At 43.1% G+C, this 18,418-nt stretch overlaps 1 protein-coding gene across 1 annotated transcript in view; it reads left to right on the plus strand.

The window, feature by feature from the left end:
• SCARF2 (scavenger receptor class F member 2) overlaps window positions 1-18,418 on the plus strand; it is a 187,677-nt gene that overhangs the window by 825 nt on the left and 168,434 nt on the right.

An 18,418-nucleotide genomic window follows, 5' to 3' on the forward strand; every position in this document is an offset into this window, starting at 1 on the left:
GCAACGCCGTCCATGCTCCGCTGTAGCCTTGGGGGTCTTGGGCATGGCATTACCAGGGTGCAACGTCCTGGGGTCTGAGTAAGAGGCAAGCTGGGGGTAGAAGTAAAAATCCCCTTCCTAAAACAAAGCGTGTGTTTAGTCAAAGGATAACATGAGCTATTCCGAGCTACCTTAAACTCAACGGGCCCGTGTCCGCCTGAAAAAATGAAAGCTGTTATCCTGTTTGTGTGTGAGTATTTAAGTGGCTGTGCAGGGTTGTGCTCTGTGTGTTCATGAGAACATATGTCTGTGTTCTGTATGTATGCATGTAAACAAAGTTCTCTTGTGTGTGTGCGCTTGCATGGCTGTTCTATATGTGTATGCATGTAACCAGAGAGCTCTTGTGTGTATGGGCTTGCATGGCTGTTCTATATGTGTATGCATGTAACCAGAGAGCTCTTGTGTGTATGGGCTTGCATGGCTGTTCTATATGTGTATGCATGTAACCAGAGAGCTCTTGTGTGTATGGGCTTGCATGGCTGTTCTATATGTGTATGCATGTAACCAGAGAGCTCTTGTGTGTATGGGCTTGCATGGCTGTTCTATATGTGTATGCATGTAACCAGAGAGCTCTTGTGTGTATGTGTGTATGGGCTTGCATGGTTGTGTTCTGTATGTATGCATGTAACCAGAGAGCTCTCTTTGTGTGTGTGTGCGTGTGTGTGCTTGCATGGCTGTGTTCTGTATGTATGCATGTAACCAGAAAGCTCTCTTTTGTGTGTGTATGGGCTTGCATGGCTGTGTTCTGTATGTATGCATGTAACCAGAGAGCTCTCTTGTGTGTATGTGTGTGTGTGCGCTTGCATGCCTGTGTTCTCTGTGTCTATGCATATGAGAAACTGCCAACATTTGAAAGCTATTAAGAGGGGCGTTTTGGGAGAAGAAAAGGGTTGAGTCTGAGCCTTCGCTTTTCTCCAATGACAACGCATCCAGTATAAATCTGAGGAACTAATGATAGCAGGAGTATGTGAGAGGGGAGAGACAGTCAGAGAGAGACAGCATGAGAGAGTGAAAGAGAATCCAAAAATTGTCCTAATTGTTCTTCTGTACTTTGTAATTTTTTTTTTTTTTTTTTTTTACTGTTATTGCTATTGGATTTGTAACCACATGATGTATTACTTTGGTAATACGTGTACAGACTAAAAGGCCAATAACGTTTTCTGAGTAAAAATGAAAAGACAATAGGAGCAAGTGTCAGGATGAGAGACAGTGAGAGCAAGAGAGAATGATAATATAAGAAACAGACAATGCCAGAGAGCTGAAGAAATCTGTGCTGGTCTTCATGTGTGTTTCAGGCAGTGCTAGTGGATGTGCTTTTTTGAGGTTTTGTTGAGTGTTAGTGTTTCTCTGTGAGTATATTAATTATGTTCCATTCACTATTTCTGTATGTATTTGTGATTGTTGATTGCTGTATGCTATACAAAGGTTTCTGGGTGTGTGCCTTAATTATTGGGTGTGTTACACTTACCATCTCTGTATGTGCTTGTGTGCACATGTGTCTCTTTCCTGATTGTGGTTGTGCAGTATTCTTGGAGGGAATGATAACTTTGCTGAACTTACAGATGCTGACCACAGAAGCCATTGTGATCCACCACAATTAGTGGGTAACCCTTCTGTGCCGTGAGTCTGGATGTGCACGCTGCAGTGTACATTGCCTTAGTATGTATGGTAGAAGCTGAGTCCATAGAGGCTTTGGGTTAATGAAGATGGTGTGGGAACCTGTCTGAACTCCTCTTAAAGGTAAATTTTCAATAGGGCAGTGTATTAAAGAATGCAGAAACTTTGTAACCCCCACAAACCAACTTGATCTGGAAGATTTAGGTTATTAGGTGGATAAACAGTAAGTATATACCTTTTGTCATACACCCAATAGCGACATTCAGAAACTCCTGCCTCCCCCTTCCATTCCCTCCCCTCCTTCCCATGGGCCACCCATGAAGGCTGCCTTTTAGTGAGATTAAACATACAGTATGCATATTGTGAAAGCAAGCACATACTTTTAGGTGGATGAAAATCTACAGAACCAGATTAAGTTATTCTACCTGTGTAACATCTTTCTTTATACCCTTTGAAATTTTACCCCTTAAAATACCAGACAGCTAGGATTTCTCCCCTTCTCATGGGCCTGTCCACGTCTACCACTGCTTATCATTTCAGTGGCTCTAATAGACACAAGCAGCACTCTACAGATACCATAAGCAACGGTCCCTTCTCTCCTTGCTTCAAATCTAGTCAAGGCACACGGACAAAACAAAGGAGGGTTCAGGAAATGTTTTTTGTTACTTATAAAACGATTAAAGTCAACAAGGTTATAATCGAGGAGAGCAAGGATTTAAAAGCAACCTTGAAAAGAATTAGGCAGGAATTAAAGATGGACAGGAAGGTTATTCCAGGCATACGGTGAAGCAGGGTGCCAAGTGATGGAGGAGAAGGGGATCAGATCAGAGTAGCTTGCCTGTTAATGAGAGGTCACAAGGAAGGATGTAGGTGGAAATAAGAGAGGAAATGAAAAACTAAAGCGCAAACTCTTGTAGATTAGCAGAAGAAGCAATAGGGCGTCAGGGTAGGGACCTGGGATGAATGATTACATGGTGGTGATAACAATGGGAGGAAAAGAATTGCGTATATGAATTTGAAACAGACTATAGTGGAGAGAGATGATTTGGGGCGGGGGGGGGCATGTGAGAAGCAGGTTGTAGACGTCTTAAGGGTGGGGTGGTGAGAAAGTGGATAAGGCATTTGATAGTGTGCTCAGAAAAGAAGGGATGACTTTTATTCATGCTATACAAAAAAAAAGTTTTGGATGTGTGCAAAGAAGGGGAGAGAGGATCTGAAGATGGACCCCAAGGTTGTGGTCTGAGGGGTTTGGGATGATAAAGAAGTCATGAAAATAGGCAAGCTTGTAGGAAATAGTGCGTCGAGTAGCGCTAAGGAAATGTTAAGTAGTAGTAGTAGTAGAGAGAAGGGGGTGATGGTAAAAGGGGGGAAGGTGGAAGAGGATTTGGTAGGAAAGATAAGTTTTCTCTTGGCCTTCGTGAGGTAGATATTCAAAAGCTAGTTAGATAACTTAGTTATTCATCTAAATAGTAAGTTTTGATCTACTCAACCTCTTTTCTGTCTAAATTTTAGTCGTATAAGTCTTCATCTGGCTAAATTCTAGCCAGACAAAAAAAGAAGGGTTCCAGGGGCGTAACTGGGAGGAGCAACTTCTTCAGCTAACGTAGCCCGATAATTTGCGATATTCAAACATATCTGGATAACTTTAGACCTGCAGTTGAGCAGGTCTGAAGTTAGCAGGTTATCTTATTTGGCTACCTTTAAACTTATCTGGCTATATTGAGCCGCCCAGCCACTAAGTTTTATTCAGCTAACATACTTGGCCAGCTATGTCTGACTATTGACTCAATAAATTTAAGAAGGTAATGGAAGCTCCAGGTAGAGATGTCAAAGCAGGCCGAGATTTGGCACTGGATGTTTGCTGAAAGTTCTGGTGCAAAGAGGGGAGAGCTGGGAATTAACAGCAGAAACATCCTTACTGAGCTTATGGGAGGAAATCGAGCACTGAAGGGAATGCGTATAGAGCGAGAAGGAGACCATTTTCAAAAGCCATTTACTCAATAAATGTCTATTTACCTGCAAAACCAACTGTCTGAAAACTGCCTCCCCATGTGCGTATTTTAACCCACATTGCCTGGAGGTGTTCCCAGGGGGTGGGGAATGCTATAGTGTGTGTAGCTTTGCATTTTCAAAACTAGTAGGGCATGTTTGGAAGGGAAAAGCTGATACAAATCCCTGAAAGCCACTTTTCCCCTAGGCACTTCTTTCCCTTTGAAAATTGGTTGCAAAGTTTGCAAACTAAATTATCCCAAAGTAACTTGTATAGGAGTCGCACAGACCCAAGGAGCAGAACTGAGGCATAAACGAGATAAAGTGAGCCGCCCAGGAGATACCTGCCTACTGCCAGAGAGAGCAAAAGGTGAAACTTAGGGACGGGGGTAGAAATGTAGAGCCCGAGGCTCTGGCTGAAGGGAGGGATTCTGTGCCTGAGACACCAGCTGCTGTGCTGTTAGTGTAGGGTGCTGCGTTGGGATTAGGGATATGCTGAGGCTCTGGCTGCTATTAGTTTGAGAGGTTGGGGATATCACACTGAAACACTGGCTGCTGCTAGCGTAGGGGACTAGGTTGGATTATGCTGAGACTCGGGCTGCTATTAGTTTGAGAGGTTGGGGATATCTTACTGAAACACTGGCTGCTGCTAGCGTAGGGGACTAGGTTGGATCATGCTGAGGCTCTGGCTGCTATTAGTTTGAGAGGTTGGGGATATCTTACTGAAACACTGGCTGCTGCTAGCGTAGGGGACTAGGTTGGATTATGCTGAGACTCGGGCTGCTATTAGTTTGAGAGGTTGGGGATATCTTACTGAAACACTGGCTGCTGCTAGCGTAGGGGACTAGGTTGGATTATGCTGAGACTCGGGCTGCTATTAGTTTGAGAGGTTGGGGATATCTTACTGAAACACTGGCTGCTGCTAGTGTAGGGGACTAGGTTGGATTATGCTGAGACTCGGGCTGCTATTAGTTTGAGAGGTTGGGGATATCTTACTGAAACACTGGCTGCTGCTAGTGTAGGGGACTAGGTTGGATTATGCTGAGACTCGGGCTGCTATTAGTTTGAGAGGTTGGGGATATCTTACTGAAACTGGCTGTTAGTGGGAGGGATTAGAGTTAGAAGTCAGGAATATCATGCTTAGATGCCGGCTGCTATTGGAGTAGAAGGGATTAGGGTTGGACTTCGAGAGATCACGCTGAGACATGGCTGCTGTTAGTGTAGCTGATTAGGATTGTAGTTAGATATACTCTACCTGAAACTTCTGCTAATGTACTGGATTAGGGATACTGTGCCTAAAATACCAACTGTTGAGAGTGCAGATGGGTGAGGTTCTGGCATATCACGTGTTAACCGTCTCCCAGCTCTGTAAGTTTGTTCCCTGGGTTCTGCTCTGCCCATATGCTCTTTCTCTAAAATGTGATTTTTTTTAAAAAATTTTTGTCAGTGGTACTTCTGAGCAGTTTTGGTTTATTCTACTTCCTAACCATGAAGCCCTCTGCGCCTGGGTTCATTTTAAACATTGGGAAGCTTCGGATCCATAAGACCCCCTTCTTGGTAGCCAGCTGGGGCTGTCCAGGCCACTCCCATTTCCCAGTCACTGCCCTTAAACTACATGCTTCCAACTACTGGAACTGTCTGCAACAGGTGTTTCTCTTCTGGGCAGGGTCACCCAGAAAGCAATTCGCCAAACTGCAACCTAACCCTCTGCAGGAAACACAGCTGCTTCCCATTTAAAGAGCTGCATGAAGGGACTGGAGAGGCAACGAGCCTCTGAACTAGGTACTGAGAGCCCAGCTTCTGCCTGCAAATGTTTATATCATGCGGAGTCTAAGAGGAGTCACATTTTCACTGGGCGGGAGAGAGCTGCATTTGCATTTTAAAGTAACTTTTTTTGTCTCCAAATTTGGCAGCATATTTTCAGGATTCTGAAAGCCAGGACACCCTAGACTTGTAAATCTTTGAGAGTCAGTTATATCATTTGAATTTTTTGGAGATTTTTTTTTTATATAATTTTTTATTTATATAATTTTCTATACATCCAAGTAAACACTTGTTGGGAAACATGAAAGAAAATGAATCATATCTAAGAATACATACGCCAGAAAGAAAATAGAATTAGCGTACATGTCAAATCGGGCCACAAAAATGGGGGAAGGGGTCCAATACCCCACAATCTGAAGAAAATACATAAATAACCCCAAATTGAGGTTAACCTTCGTTACACTCTAGTATGAAAATTAAACAGGGCACAAGTGACACCTGGGTCCAATGATGAGGAAGCACTGATCTGGGCCTGGCCTTTCATTAAGAAAAATGACCCCACTGAGAAGGCTAAAAAATAACAAATTTCATTCCCCTGGTATTTTACAAAACACTTGCTGGAAATTAAGCCAAAGCAAAGCTCCCAGCTGTAGAGCACCCGGTCCGAGTGTTAAAATCTATGCCTCTTCATTTGAGTTGCCTTTGCAACATCTGGGAAAATACATATTTGGAACCCCAAAGAAAGGGATGTCTTGATTATGATAAAAGAGTCTCAGTATATAATCTCAATCTGAGTCCAAACCTAGAAAAGGAAGTCCGATTCAAAAACCGGGGTGAAACCCCAGCCTCTGCATCACTTTAGCTAAAGGGCAGATAGTAAGCTTTTTATACAGGAGGAATAAGATTCTCCGGTATTTCTCAGCATTTCAATAGGAGAAATCAAACGTTGTTTAGGAAAACTTATAGTCTGTAAATTCTGTCGTCCTGTCACATTTTCCAGGTTTTCCACTTTATTAATCGAAAAGAGCTGACCCTTGGCTGTGGTCTCGACAGAATGTGGTATAGATGTACCGTAATTTTTGTATCCAGCAAATCTACTTTTTGTGCCAAAGCCAGAGTCCTTTCTTGGGTTTGTTGCAAGGTAGTAGAAAAACCTTGCTGTTGCACCACATATTGACCTAACTACAGGGAGAGCTTAGTAGGTCTCAAGTAAAAAAAAAAAGGACATTTAGAAAGTGCAAAAGAGGATACCTCCGTAATCAAAGTCCCCTTCCTGTAGTCGGTGAAGTCTAGCATCCAATTAAGAACTCGGGGCAGGAGCCAGGAAAGTCCCATCCGATCCACCAGGAACAAAAGAAGCCATTGCGTTCGCGATTGCCTGCAGCTCCAAGACTCGGGGCACCTCCGATGCCAACACAGTCTGTCTCATGATGTCCGTGGCTATGACTGCAGTACTCTTTGCTCCCTCTCAAAGTCTGGGCTACAGGGGAGTGCGACGCTGCTCTGGAGTTAAGGAAACAGCAAGGCCAGGGGCATGGGAAGGCAAACCCTCAGCTTTTGCGCTGCCCAGTGACCGCTCAATGAAACTCTTAGAAGGAACACCCGTTGGAGTTGATATCGCTGCACCAGTTTCGTAGGGACGGGCCTTACTCTTCTTTTGTACCCATCAGAAGAAAAAGGAAACCGCCCCAGAAATTGCGAAAAATAGGGAAAGGAAGGGACCTTCAACGCAGGGACCTCAACATGCAGCCAACTTGGATCCCTCTTGGAGATTTTTATAATATATATTGTAAGAAAATAATTTTAGATTGAGTAATGAATTATTTTGGCAAAAGACAATGAGATGAACACCAGGAAACATCCGTCAGAGCACTGGGGACTTACGGATTTCATGCTCTGTTATATCAGACCAGAGGGTAAGTGCTGAGGATGTTTCTTACTGCATAAAATAGAGAGTTACTCAGCACCAAAACAGGTGCTATTGGGAGCCTCCTAACTGTGTGCTGTGTATTGTACATTCTGACATACTGAGGGGGAGTGTGAGCAGCTAGCCAGTCAGCCAAACATTTCTCCTTTCTCTTATTTGTTTTAAATTTATATTTTGTCTTTCGTGATGTTTCATAGCAGATTACATTCAGGTACTGTAGGTATTTCCCTATCCCCAGAAGGCGCACAATCTAAGTGGGTCATTTACTAAGCATTTTCCTATAGACCCAGAATATGAACAACAACTTTTAGTAAATCAAGCCTGAAGTTCATACCTGAGGCAATAGAGGGTGGAGTGACTTGCCCAAGGTCACAAGGAATATGTATAGAGTTCCCTTGCATTGGAGAACTGCCCTCAGACTCTTCCATTGCACGTGGCAAAAGGAGAAGCACTTCTACGCCTTTTAATATGGCATAACGACGGCAGAAAAGGACCAGATGGGCCTTCCAGTCTGTCCAACAAGCTTAAGGTAGTAACTGCCACTCTGTGCAGGTTACTTCCAAACCTTATGATACCCATAAAAATTTCAGCTAGTAACACTTTTTACTGGGTGAGTTTTCTTGAAAATTCAGACAGTGCTGCTTGACGTGCTTTGCTTATGGGCTTGGCAGTAGAAGCAGTCCCGTGCTTTTCCCCTTACGTCTGTATATCAGGACCCCAGACTGTAGAAGTTGAGGCCCTCTTGGTTTTTGTCTGAATCCAATTCCCCTTTTCCCCCTGCCATTGAAGCGGGGAGCAATGTTTCAGTTGCATTTAAAGCATCAAGGCTTATTGGTTATGGGTAGTAATCTCCATGCTTTCTGCCGCACCAGCAAGTTACTCCCATGCACGCTTTTTTCATTTCCTTTAGGACTTGGCCGTAGAAGCGCTCCTATGCTTTTCCCCTTATATCTAGGTATCAGTACCCCAGACCGTAGAAGTCAGGACCCTCAGTTGTTGTCTGAATCCAGTTCTTCTTTTCCCCCTGCCATCTAAGCGAGGAACATCTGTTAAGGGTAGTAATTGCTGCATCCTCTACCCATCTAAATGGGGAGCAATACTGTAGTTACACAAAAAGGCATCAAGGTTTATTGATTAAGGGTAATCAGTAATAAGCAGTTACCCCCAAGCACGCATTTCTTCATTTACATTTAGGGATCCACAGTGTTTATCCCATGTCTCTTTGAATTCTTTGACTGTTTTCATCTTCACCACCCCTTCTGGAAGGGCATTCCAGGCATCCATCACTCTCTCCGTGAAGAAATATTTCCTGACGTTGGTTCTGAGTCGTCCTCCCCTGGAGTTTCATTTCGTTACCCCCTAGTTCTATTTTCTTTCCAACAGAAAAGTTCAAAGTTTGTGCATCATTAAAACCTTTAGATATCCCGAAGGACTTTATCATATCTCCCTGCACTTCCTTTCTTCCAGGGTAAACATATTCAGATCCTTCAGCCTCTCCTCATAGGTCTCATACAGACCCTCCTCCACCTTTTTGGTCACCCTTCCCTGGACCGCCTCCACCCTGTCTCTGTCCCTTTTGAGATACGGCCTCCAGAACTGAGCACAATTTCCTAGGTGAGGCCTCACCAAGGACCTGTACAAGAGGATTATCACCTCCTTTTTCTTACTGGTTATTCCTCTCTCTATGCAGCCCAGCATTCTTCTGGTTTTAGCTATTGCTTTGTCATTGTTTTCCACCATCTTCAGATCACCAGATGCTATTACCCCACGATCCCTTGGTCCATGCACATCAGTCTTTCACCCCCCATCACATACAGGTTTTTTTTTTTTGGATTACTACACCCCAGATGCATGGCTCTGCACTTCTTGGCATTGAATTCCAGCTGTCAAAGTTTTGGCCACTCTTCCAGCTTTCTTAAATCACTTTTCATTCCCTCTACTCCTTCAGCTGTGTCCACTCTGTTGCAGATCTTAGTATCATCTGCAAATAGACAAACTTTACCTTCTAGCCCTTCCGCAATGTCAGTCACAAAGATATTGAACAGAACCGGTCCCAACAAGGATGCCTGTGGCACTCCACTTAACACTGATCTCTCTTCAGAGTAGGTTCCATTTACCACTACATGCTGGTAAATAGAACCTATCCACCAACCAGTTTGTAATCCAGGCCACCACTTTGGCGCTCACTCCCAAACTTCTCATTTTATTCACAAGCCTCCTGTGCAGCACCATGTCAAAAGCTTTACTGAAGTCCAAGTAGATCACATTGAGCACTCTTCCTCGATCCCAATTCTTTAGTCACCCAATCAAAAAAAAATCAATCAAATTAGTCTGACAGGACCTTCCCCTGGTGAATCCATGCTGCCTCGGGTCCAGCAAACCACCTGATTGTAGATAGTTCACTATCCTTTCCTTCAGCAGAGTCTCCATTAATTTTCCCACTACCGAGGTGAGGCTAACTGGCCTATAGTTTCCAGTCACCTCTCTGCTACCACTCTTGTGAAGCAGGTCCACCACTGCTCTTCTTCAATCCTGGGGCACCACTTCTGTTTCCAGGGATGTATTGAACAGGTCCTTCAGTGGACCCGCCAGCACATCTCTAAGCTCCCTCAGTATCCTAGGGTGTATCTCATCCGGCCCCATTGCAGTGTCCACTTTCAGTTTGCCTAGCTCCTCACATACATTCTCTTCTGTAAATGGAATTTCGTTTACTTCATCCCTATCTACGCTCTTGTCAAATAGCAACGGTCCTTCTCCAGGGTCTTCTTTAGTGAATACCAAACTGAAGTATTTGTTTAATATTCTGAAAACATGGCTCTTTAGAAATGCAAGTGATTTAACATAAAATACCAATATGCCAATAACTTAATCGTCAGTACCAGAGATAAATTTAGTAGAGTGAGCAATAAGCGGTGAATGATATATAGTGTATTGTAAGTAGAAATAGAATTTGTATCTGAATTGTGTTGACCTAGAAATTTAATGGTATGAACTGTTGTGTCGACCTAGAATATAAATGTTGACACAGTTTGGGAATGGTGACCAAGAATATGAATGCTGATTTTGTGAACTTTTGTGATCTTCTTTTGGAACGATGGTATATAACACGCCTAAATAAATAATATAAAATACTCTCCGCACATTGCTCCTTGTCACCTTTCAATTTCACTATACCCACTTCTTCCTTCTTTCACTGACATATCTGAAAAATGTTTTGTCGCCTTGCTTTTTCTTTGGCCATCCTTTCTTCCGCTTGATCTTTTGCTTTCCTTATTTCTTTCTTCATCTCTCTGTTTTAACAGATATTCTTCTCCATGTTCCTTTTTTGGGGATCCTTTATACTTCTTGAATGCTGGTTCACTTTTTAGGAGACAGGTTTATTTTAAATATTTATATGCTACACCATGCTTGGTTTTGGGTGGCTTACAGATAAACCATTTATCCAGGCCTTCAATATTCTTATTTAAATTCAATTAGAAGGCCTCAAAAATATATTTACATCATTTCATTTCCATGTATATAAATTTCATAACTTGCCTTTCTCATAAAATGCATCAAAACAAGGAACAATATAATGAATAACATCAATATATTTTAATACGACTTGAGACAAAAGATGAGAGATTTTTAATTAGGAATGTCTGCAGAATTAATTCCAGTGTTAACCAGAAACTTTATTGTTAATTTGGACATTGCTGCTGTGTCTCCAATTGGTGCTGGAATATTGTTCTTCACATGTAATTTTTTTTCCCACTTCAAACATGGTTTTGCAGTGAAGTGATACAATTAGTATTTTGTTTATAGCAAACATGATTAAAATGCAGACACATGCATCTAAAATGAAACTTTCACTTTATTTCTAATGATTGTTAACACAGTTTTGTCCTTGGAAATGTAGTAAGCAGGCCTATCTCCATAATAAATGTATCATATCCAAGGCACTGATTATGCAGGTCATTCTTATTTTCAAACAATGTTTTCCTGTTTCTCTGGTTAAGAGTTTGAATTAACTGCATCATGTACATATATAGTAAAATGGATTAATCTGGACTAAAATGTCTGCCTTACTCCAGCGCTGTAATACTTGAAATGGCAAAAGGCAAAACTTAAGAAAGCAACTATGATCCTAGACCGGTCTTAGATGAGCATATCAGTAGCAAGACATTTCAGCAGGGGGGATAGGAGAGAGAGACTGAGCACAGGGGACAGTGTCTGTGAGTTCCCAGGACTGTTTTTGTGTTCTTGACCTGACTATAGAGAGTGGTAGCAGGCATGATATGCTGTTTCCTCATGCCACATGTAAGTAGGTCTCAATGCATTAAGCCCTGCTGTTGATATATGTTAGCTACATTCATATGAAGACAATGCAAGACAGATGTTCCTATGTGCTGCTAGAAAAATGAATGGAACCAATAGGCTGAGCAGTTTTATCTTAATCATACCATGTAGTATGCAAGAGGCAGAGCAGCTTTGTTTATGATCATCCCATTCTTCATCTCAGCTCTAGACATGTAATAAGCAAGGGACTTTTAGGGGTCATGGAGACACTGACACATTGGGCCAGATGTACTAATGGGTTTTCCCATTTTGTTTCAAATGGGAAACTCTTTAGTGCATCGACCCATTGGCCTCTTATTGGAGAAAATATTTTTCAGTTAATGCACATTAAGCTTTGGAATTCATTATGAGAGGATGTCTTAAAGGCAATTACCTGTGGTGCATAAGGAACTAATGTATGCCAGACAACTATTTTTGTGCTGTTTTATTTATTTCAATAAAACGTTTATGTTTAAAAGAGATTGGACAAGTCCATGAGTAGCTATAACTAGAAAGCTGCGTTTATCTCTTGAACATGAACAGCACGGGATCTATCTACCATCTGGGATCCTGCCAGTTACTTGTGACCCTAGATTGGTTACTGTTAGAAACCGAATTGAGGGCTTGATGGACCCTTGTCTGATCCAGTATGGCAAGTCCTTGTGTTCATGAACCTTCCACACTGTTGAATGTCTGGAGAACTGGCCAAAAAAATGAAACTCTGTAAATCAGGTTGACTTAATGCTGGGAAAAACCTAACTGATGCTGCCTCAATGCACCCAATTCCGGTGCACTATGCAGCTGCTTGTTTTTAATGGCAAGGAAGAATGCTACTAATGATCATGTGCACTTTCTGTGCTGGAAATAAAGATGATACGATCTTTCTTTTTTTAAGAACTCCAAGCTTTCCTTAGAATATACATTTCTATTATGAAAGCAATAAAAGTACATATTGCAATGCCCCCAAACCAAATATCACCTAACATTGTTCAATTCTATGAAAGTCACCACAGAAAAGCAGTGAACTCATGGTATCAGCAGTTATGCAAGTTTGTTCAATTATGACAGCATTATAACTCACCTTTATCTACCTCCGCACTCATTTCCTACTACTAGTTTATCGAAAGTAATTATCAAGAATTACTTTAAAACAAACAAAAATCTAGTTAGTGATTAGAAACTTTATTTTAAACTATTGGCACATTTCAAATTCACTTTCTCTTTCAACAGAACTTAATGGCAGTGTGGAAGTTAGGCTACGGGATAATTTATAGAAACATAGAAGTGACGGCAGAAAAGGGCCAAATGGAAGCTGGAGAACTGCAAAATCTGCAAATTTCTTGCCCTCGCTCACATACTCTGCTGACAGCTGAATTCTAAAGGAAAACTAGAAACCAGAGGAAGCTTTTTCAGGTCAGAGCTAAAAAAGAACATATGAGGGAATAGTCTCTGGTAATGAATACATAATCCTTCCTCCTAAACTCATCTATTTTCCACCTTGGGTTTCAAACTAGGGAAGTTGCTGTTACACATGGTGGAGAGGCCAGATTTAATGCAGTTATTTGCTTGTAAGTAGAAAAATAAATACCTTACCTGCACCCGGTACAGACTGGTGAGGAACGAGGGGCAGGGGCGATAGAAAAGGGGTCCGGGGAAGTCCAGGGAGGCATGGGGACTGGCACATCTTAGGCCACCATTTTTATATCGACGGGCGCATGTGTGTGCAAAGGCCGTCTCGAGCATGTAAAGGCGGGGGGTTAGTAGATGCGCACGGCGACGTCAATATCTGTTTCCCAGGCTGTTCCCAGTTTTACCCAGTTAGTAAGTACAACTTCCATACTCCCCTAGCTAGCCTGCCTTTCTTTGTCCTCTACCTTGCCCCGACCCTCAAAACCCCGCTGACTAGGCTAGATTTAAACATTTTTCTACTTACCCCCATCCACAGCTGAAGTAAAGATACACGGATAGGGACGGTGGAGCGCGCTTGTGCGCGTCAGAGTTACACATTGGTGTCATTGGGGAAAATCAGGAACACCCATGCCCCGCCTCTATTTCAAAACTTTTTTTTCCCATCTGCATACTGAGAGATATGCGCGTGGCTGCGGGCCTTTTAAAATCCGCGCGCAGTCGAGTCATGCGCGTTTCTCCCGATTTTGCCTCGCACAAGCCTTTGAAAATCTACCTCTTTGTGTCTATTCCAGAAGGCTTCTTTATGAGAGAGTTTGATTTCGCCTAATACAGTTGTGTTGACATAGGTGGATAGGGTAGTTGACTATCTGCTTGGTGGCTGCTATTTGAATTTCTTTAAATCTAGTTGCTTGTGGGACCCGCGTGCTAAATTTGAAAGGTAATTATGGTGGTTTGTGAGAGCTGTTTGAACTTTGCCCACCCACCAACCTCAGGCTCAAATCTTAAAATATAGACCTCTGCATAATTAGGGCATGGAGAACGTGTTCAGATTGGTTGTCAATTAGTTCTCTCACTCAAGTGCAAAATTAATTGACATTGACCAAAGTATCAAAGAAACAATTGGTTCACTATAGGTAATTTGCAAAGAGAGAAGTTAAATTAAACTAAACTAAGAAACCTAATTTGCATAGCAGATCAAAAGTTAAAATATGCAGTCAATAGTCCAGCAACAAGATGGGGGCAATCCAGTCTTTTGTACAGAGTGCCACATGTATGATTGTCTACCTGTTGGTAAGAGGTTGCATGTGTGCACCTGGTGAAAAGGGCATATATTTTAGCAATTTTCAAAAGCCTACTTATACACGTAAAGGGCATTTACAGGTGTAAATCCTTGTGAAAATGACACCCTAAAGCACAACTTCTCAATCAGTAGGCTGGGGCACACTGGTATGCCTTGGGAGAGTTCATCCTGTGCCTCAGTCAGGTCTGGCGCGAGTATTAGGCGGGACCTGGCGATTGCCTAGCTCGCCGGAAGTGGGTGGGGCGGCGTAGAAGGACATAAGGGCATCGGTTTTCAAATGCATGCAGGGGGGATGAGAGGGGTAGTGGGGCGCCAAAAGAGGTTCGTCGAGTGGGAGAGAAGGAGATATCGGATGGCAGGGATGGAGATGCGCGATTTGGCGGCACGGGATGGAATAGAGGAGAGAGAGAGAGAGGCGGTAACACGGAGACCTCACCGCCTAGGGTGGCTGTAGATCCTCGCAGCCTGACAGCCTCAGCATGACCCTCCCTGGGCCCAGGCTGGATTCTATTGGACAGCACCCCAAACCTTTTGCTTGCTGCTTCAGCCACTCCCTCCGGTCCCATAGCAACCAGACACTACTGAGAGGGACTGGAGAGGAGAAGCCGGGAGCCCACAGAGCAGCAGTGAATGGCAGAGGAGAGCCTCTGCTCAAGACCACCCCCACCTGCTTCCAGGAGTACAGGGCTCTTCTCTGCTGTGTTCTGTTGACTTGAAGAGTCACAGCCTCAGGCCTTAGATGTCTGTGCTGCAGAGACTTGGGACTCTGATGACAGCAGAGCAGGGACTCGTCCAGAGGTGCAACCACATGAGAGCTATTTGTGAGAGGAGAAGGGGTGAAGGCTTGGAGAAGGAGGCTCGGGATGCTGATATTATTATATGTGCTGCTACTCCTGCTGGGTTAGGGGAGGAGCAGGGAGAGGTTTGGAAGGAAAACCTGTACCATACCAGAGGAGGAGGAGGAGGGAGGGAGAGAGAGAGAGAGAGAGGGGATCAGGTATGAAAGAAAAGAAGGGAAAACCAGTTGAGGACAGGTGAAGGGAGAGAGAGAAAGAGAGGACTGGGGACTGAGAGAGAGGAAGAAAGGAGAAAGGACTCTGGATAAGGGGTAGGGTGATGGAGAGGGAATGAGGACTCAGGATAAAGAAAGAGAGAGAGGACCAGATACACTGGGTAAGACAGAGATGGAGAAATGGCAGAGTAAGAGAAAAGGAACAGAGAGCATCAGGGGAAGAGAAAGTACAGGGTGGCCCATGGAAAAGTAGCCTGCCTGCGTGGCACTGCTATTGGAGGGGGGCTACTTTTCCATGGGCCACCCTGTATAAAAATATCCACTCAAGGAAAGAGGCAAACAAGAAGTAAAGAGGACACCAGAGAAAGAGGGAAAACAAAATCGGAACATAGAGAAGACCTGAAAATGAGGGAAAAAAGTCACAATCAGCCAGAAAAGCAAGCCAGAGACACCAGGGTCGGAAACCTTTATTGCCTAATGGAGAATACTCATCAGTACAAAATATACTGGGACACAGATCAAAGTCTCTGACCTGGACATCTCTCTCACATCAAATTTACCTATTGGGAAGAGTTGTTGGCCAATATTGACTTTCTGGTGCTCTTCCATGTAGAACACAACCCACCAGTATGGAGGCCATCGTATTGGCTCCAAAACCAAAACTTAAAGAATGTGCTTTTAGGCATGTTCTGAGAGTAGATTACTACAATTTTCCATGGGGGCCAGTCCAGCAGACTTCCTTCCTCCCACCAAAATGAACTGCTTGCCCCAAGTTCACCACCAAATTACCAACCTTCCCCTATCACCTTCCTTCGCACTGCTTACCTGGGTGCAGCTCTTCTGTTAGCTTCAGTCTGAGGCTGAATGGGTGGGGGTCCTGTAGTCTCACAGGATCGGCTGGTTTCACACGTTCATATGTCAGAATGAGGCGCACATGGGTAAAAAGTGTTATTCTTCTTCTGCCGGTGGGGGGGAGGGGGGAGAGTGAGGCGTGTGCAAAATTTGGTGTGGAGTGACACAAGGATTGAGCAAACCTGAAAGTGTGCCACAAAATAAAAAAAAAAGGTAGAGAAGCACTGCCCTAAGGGCCTGATTTTCAAAAGCATTTACATGCTTTTGACTGGGTTTCACGTGTGTAAATCTACTTTACCCATGTAAGTGAGCTTTTGAAAATTGCTACAATATCTGCCATTGAATTGACAATAGGTTTTACTCGTGATACGTGCACTTAATGTGCATAAATGGCTTTTGAAAATTGCTATAAGGCTTTATTTTCAGTCATGTGAATTCTTTTTTTTTTTTTTTTTTACTTGGCAGTTTCCTCGGGTTTCCAGCTCAATCAGAGCAGATTCTGAGTGAGATCTGGGGCCATTAGCCTTCATTCCAACTACCTGGAAGGATTTCCCCTATTTTCAGGGCTAGTAACTTTAAATCAAGCGCATGGCGCGTGCCCATATTTGTGGGCGTGAGCATACATGCACATGAATTTTATATCGTCTGCATGATTGCGTGCACATTATATAAAATAGGCCCTATTCACACATCCGTGTGCTCCTAATTTTAAGCATTTGCACAAGGAAATGTTGTTTGCACATTTTCCTTAGCACATGTTGGTTTTTATTCGTGAAAGTCAGCACATTTTATAACATGCACACATGAAGGACATAACCAGTTTTACTAAATAGACTGGGCAAAGTGGTGGACTAATCTAGGTCATCAAGACCCTTCTGGTTCTTCAGTTTACATGCCCCCCAGTTTATCCAGATCCCTCATGCAGTCAGTATTTGGCTATAAAGAATTTTATTCTGACTTACACCTGATAAATAGCAGAAGTAAATATGCACAGGTAAGAGCCATACATGAGCTGCATTTGCAGGTTATAAAATTGCAACTTGTGCGTAAATGTTGGTCCCATTACGGAACGCCCCCGGGAATGCCCTTAACATCCCTTTTTTACATATGCAAATTTATTCGCACACCAGTACTTGCACGTGTATGCTCAAGGTTTATAAGATAACACTAGTGCAAATATGCACTTTTTGCTTGCGCATTTGCTATTTTGTAAGTGCGCATCTTTTAAAATTCACCTTTAAGCCTCCAGCATACCCAGTCTGGTCACTGCAGGGACAATCCTGGACAGGAGCTTACAGAACTCTGCAATCAAGGGTCCCTGGATTCAGCTACAAGGTATCACCCTTGGTGATCATCTTGACTTCCTTACCCCTCACACACCTCCACCCTCCCCAGAGCTGGGAATACTACCTCTGCAGTGTCTTCAGCGCCAGCCGACCCAGGGAGCAGAAAACGTGTCTTGGGGATCTTCTGCATGGCCATCAGGCCAGCCTATCCATGAGTTCTAATGGCTGCTTTACATTCTCGATTCTACATAAGCATCCTGATCCTGGAGAGAACTAGAGCCATTCCTGGTTGTGAGACTTTTTCTTGCACCAGTGTAAGACAGGCAAAGATAATGATGTTCATGAGATTTCGAGACCACACCAGTCCCACAGGTCATTCTGAAGAAGCTTTAGCCAATTCTTGTTATTACAATAAAAAGTATCACAGCCTACACATGCTCAAAGTTCTTTAAAAAAAAAAAAATGTAGGCCTGCAAGTCCATAGATGCAATGGGGAAAAACCAGGACCGGCTCGGCCTATCCATGATGACCTGGAGCTGGATGTTAGCCCAGCACATGCATAGACTATTGAATGCATTAAATGAATGCTGCTGGTGGCAAAGCTGTGCTTTGTCCCTCAGTGACAGGATCATAGATCTACTTCTATTGCAGTCTGCTTTATGTCACATTTGGTGCTGACAAATAGCTTGTGAAATGAATTACAGATAGATTATCTAGCTTGTATTTTATGGACTCTTTCTGTCAGGTTTCTGCCTCCTCCTGATAAATCCCAGCTTCAGTCTTCTCAGGTTGTTTCATTTACAGTTCAATTCACACTAATTATTGTTGGCCTCCAGAGGGCAAATATTATTTATTTATATATATATATATATATCTATATATCTGAATAGCTACTGTCATAAAAA

Source organism: Rhinatrema bivittatum, chromosome 11 (assembly GCF_901001135.1).
Source record: "Rhinatrema bivittatum chromosome 11, aRhiBiv1.1, whole genome shotgun sequence".
Classification (NCBI taxonomy): Eukaryota; Metazoa; Chordata; class Amphibia; order Gymnophiona; family Rhinatrematidae; genus Rhinatrema; species Rhinatrema bivittatum.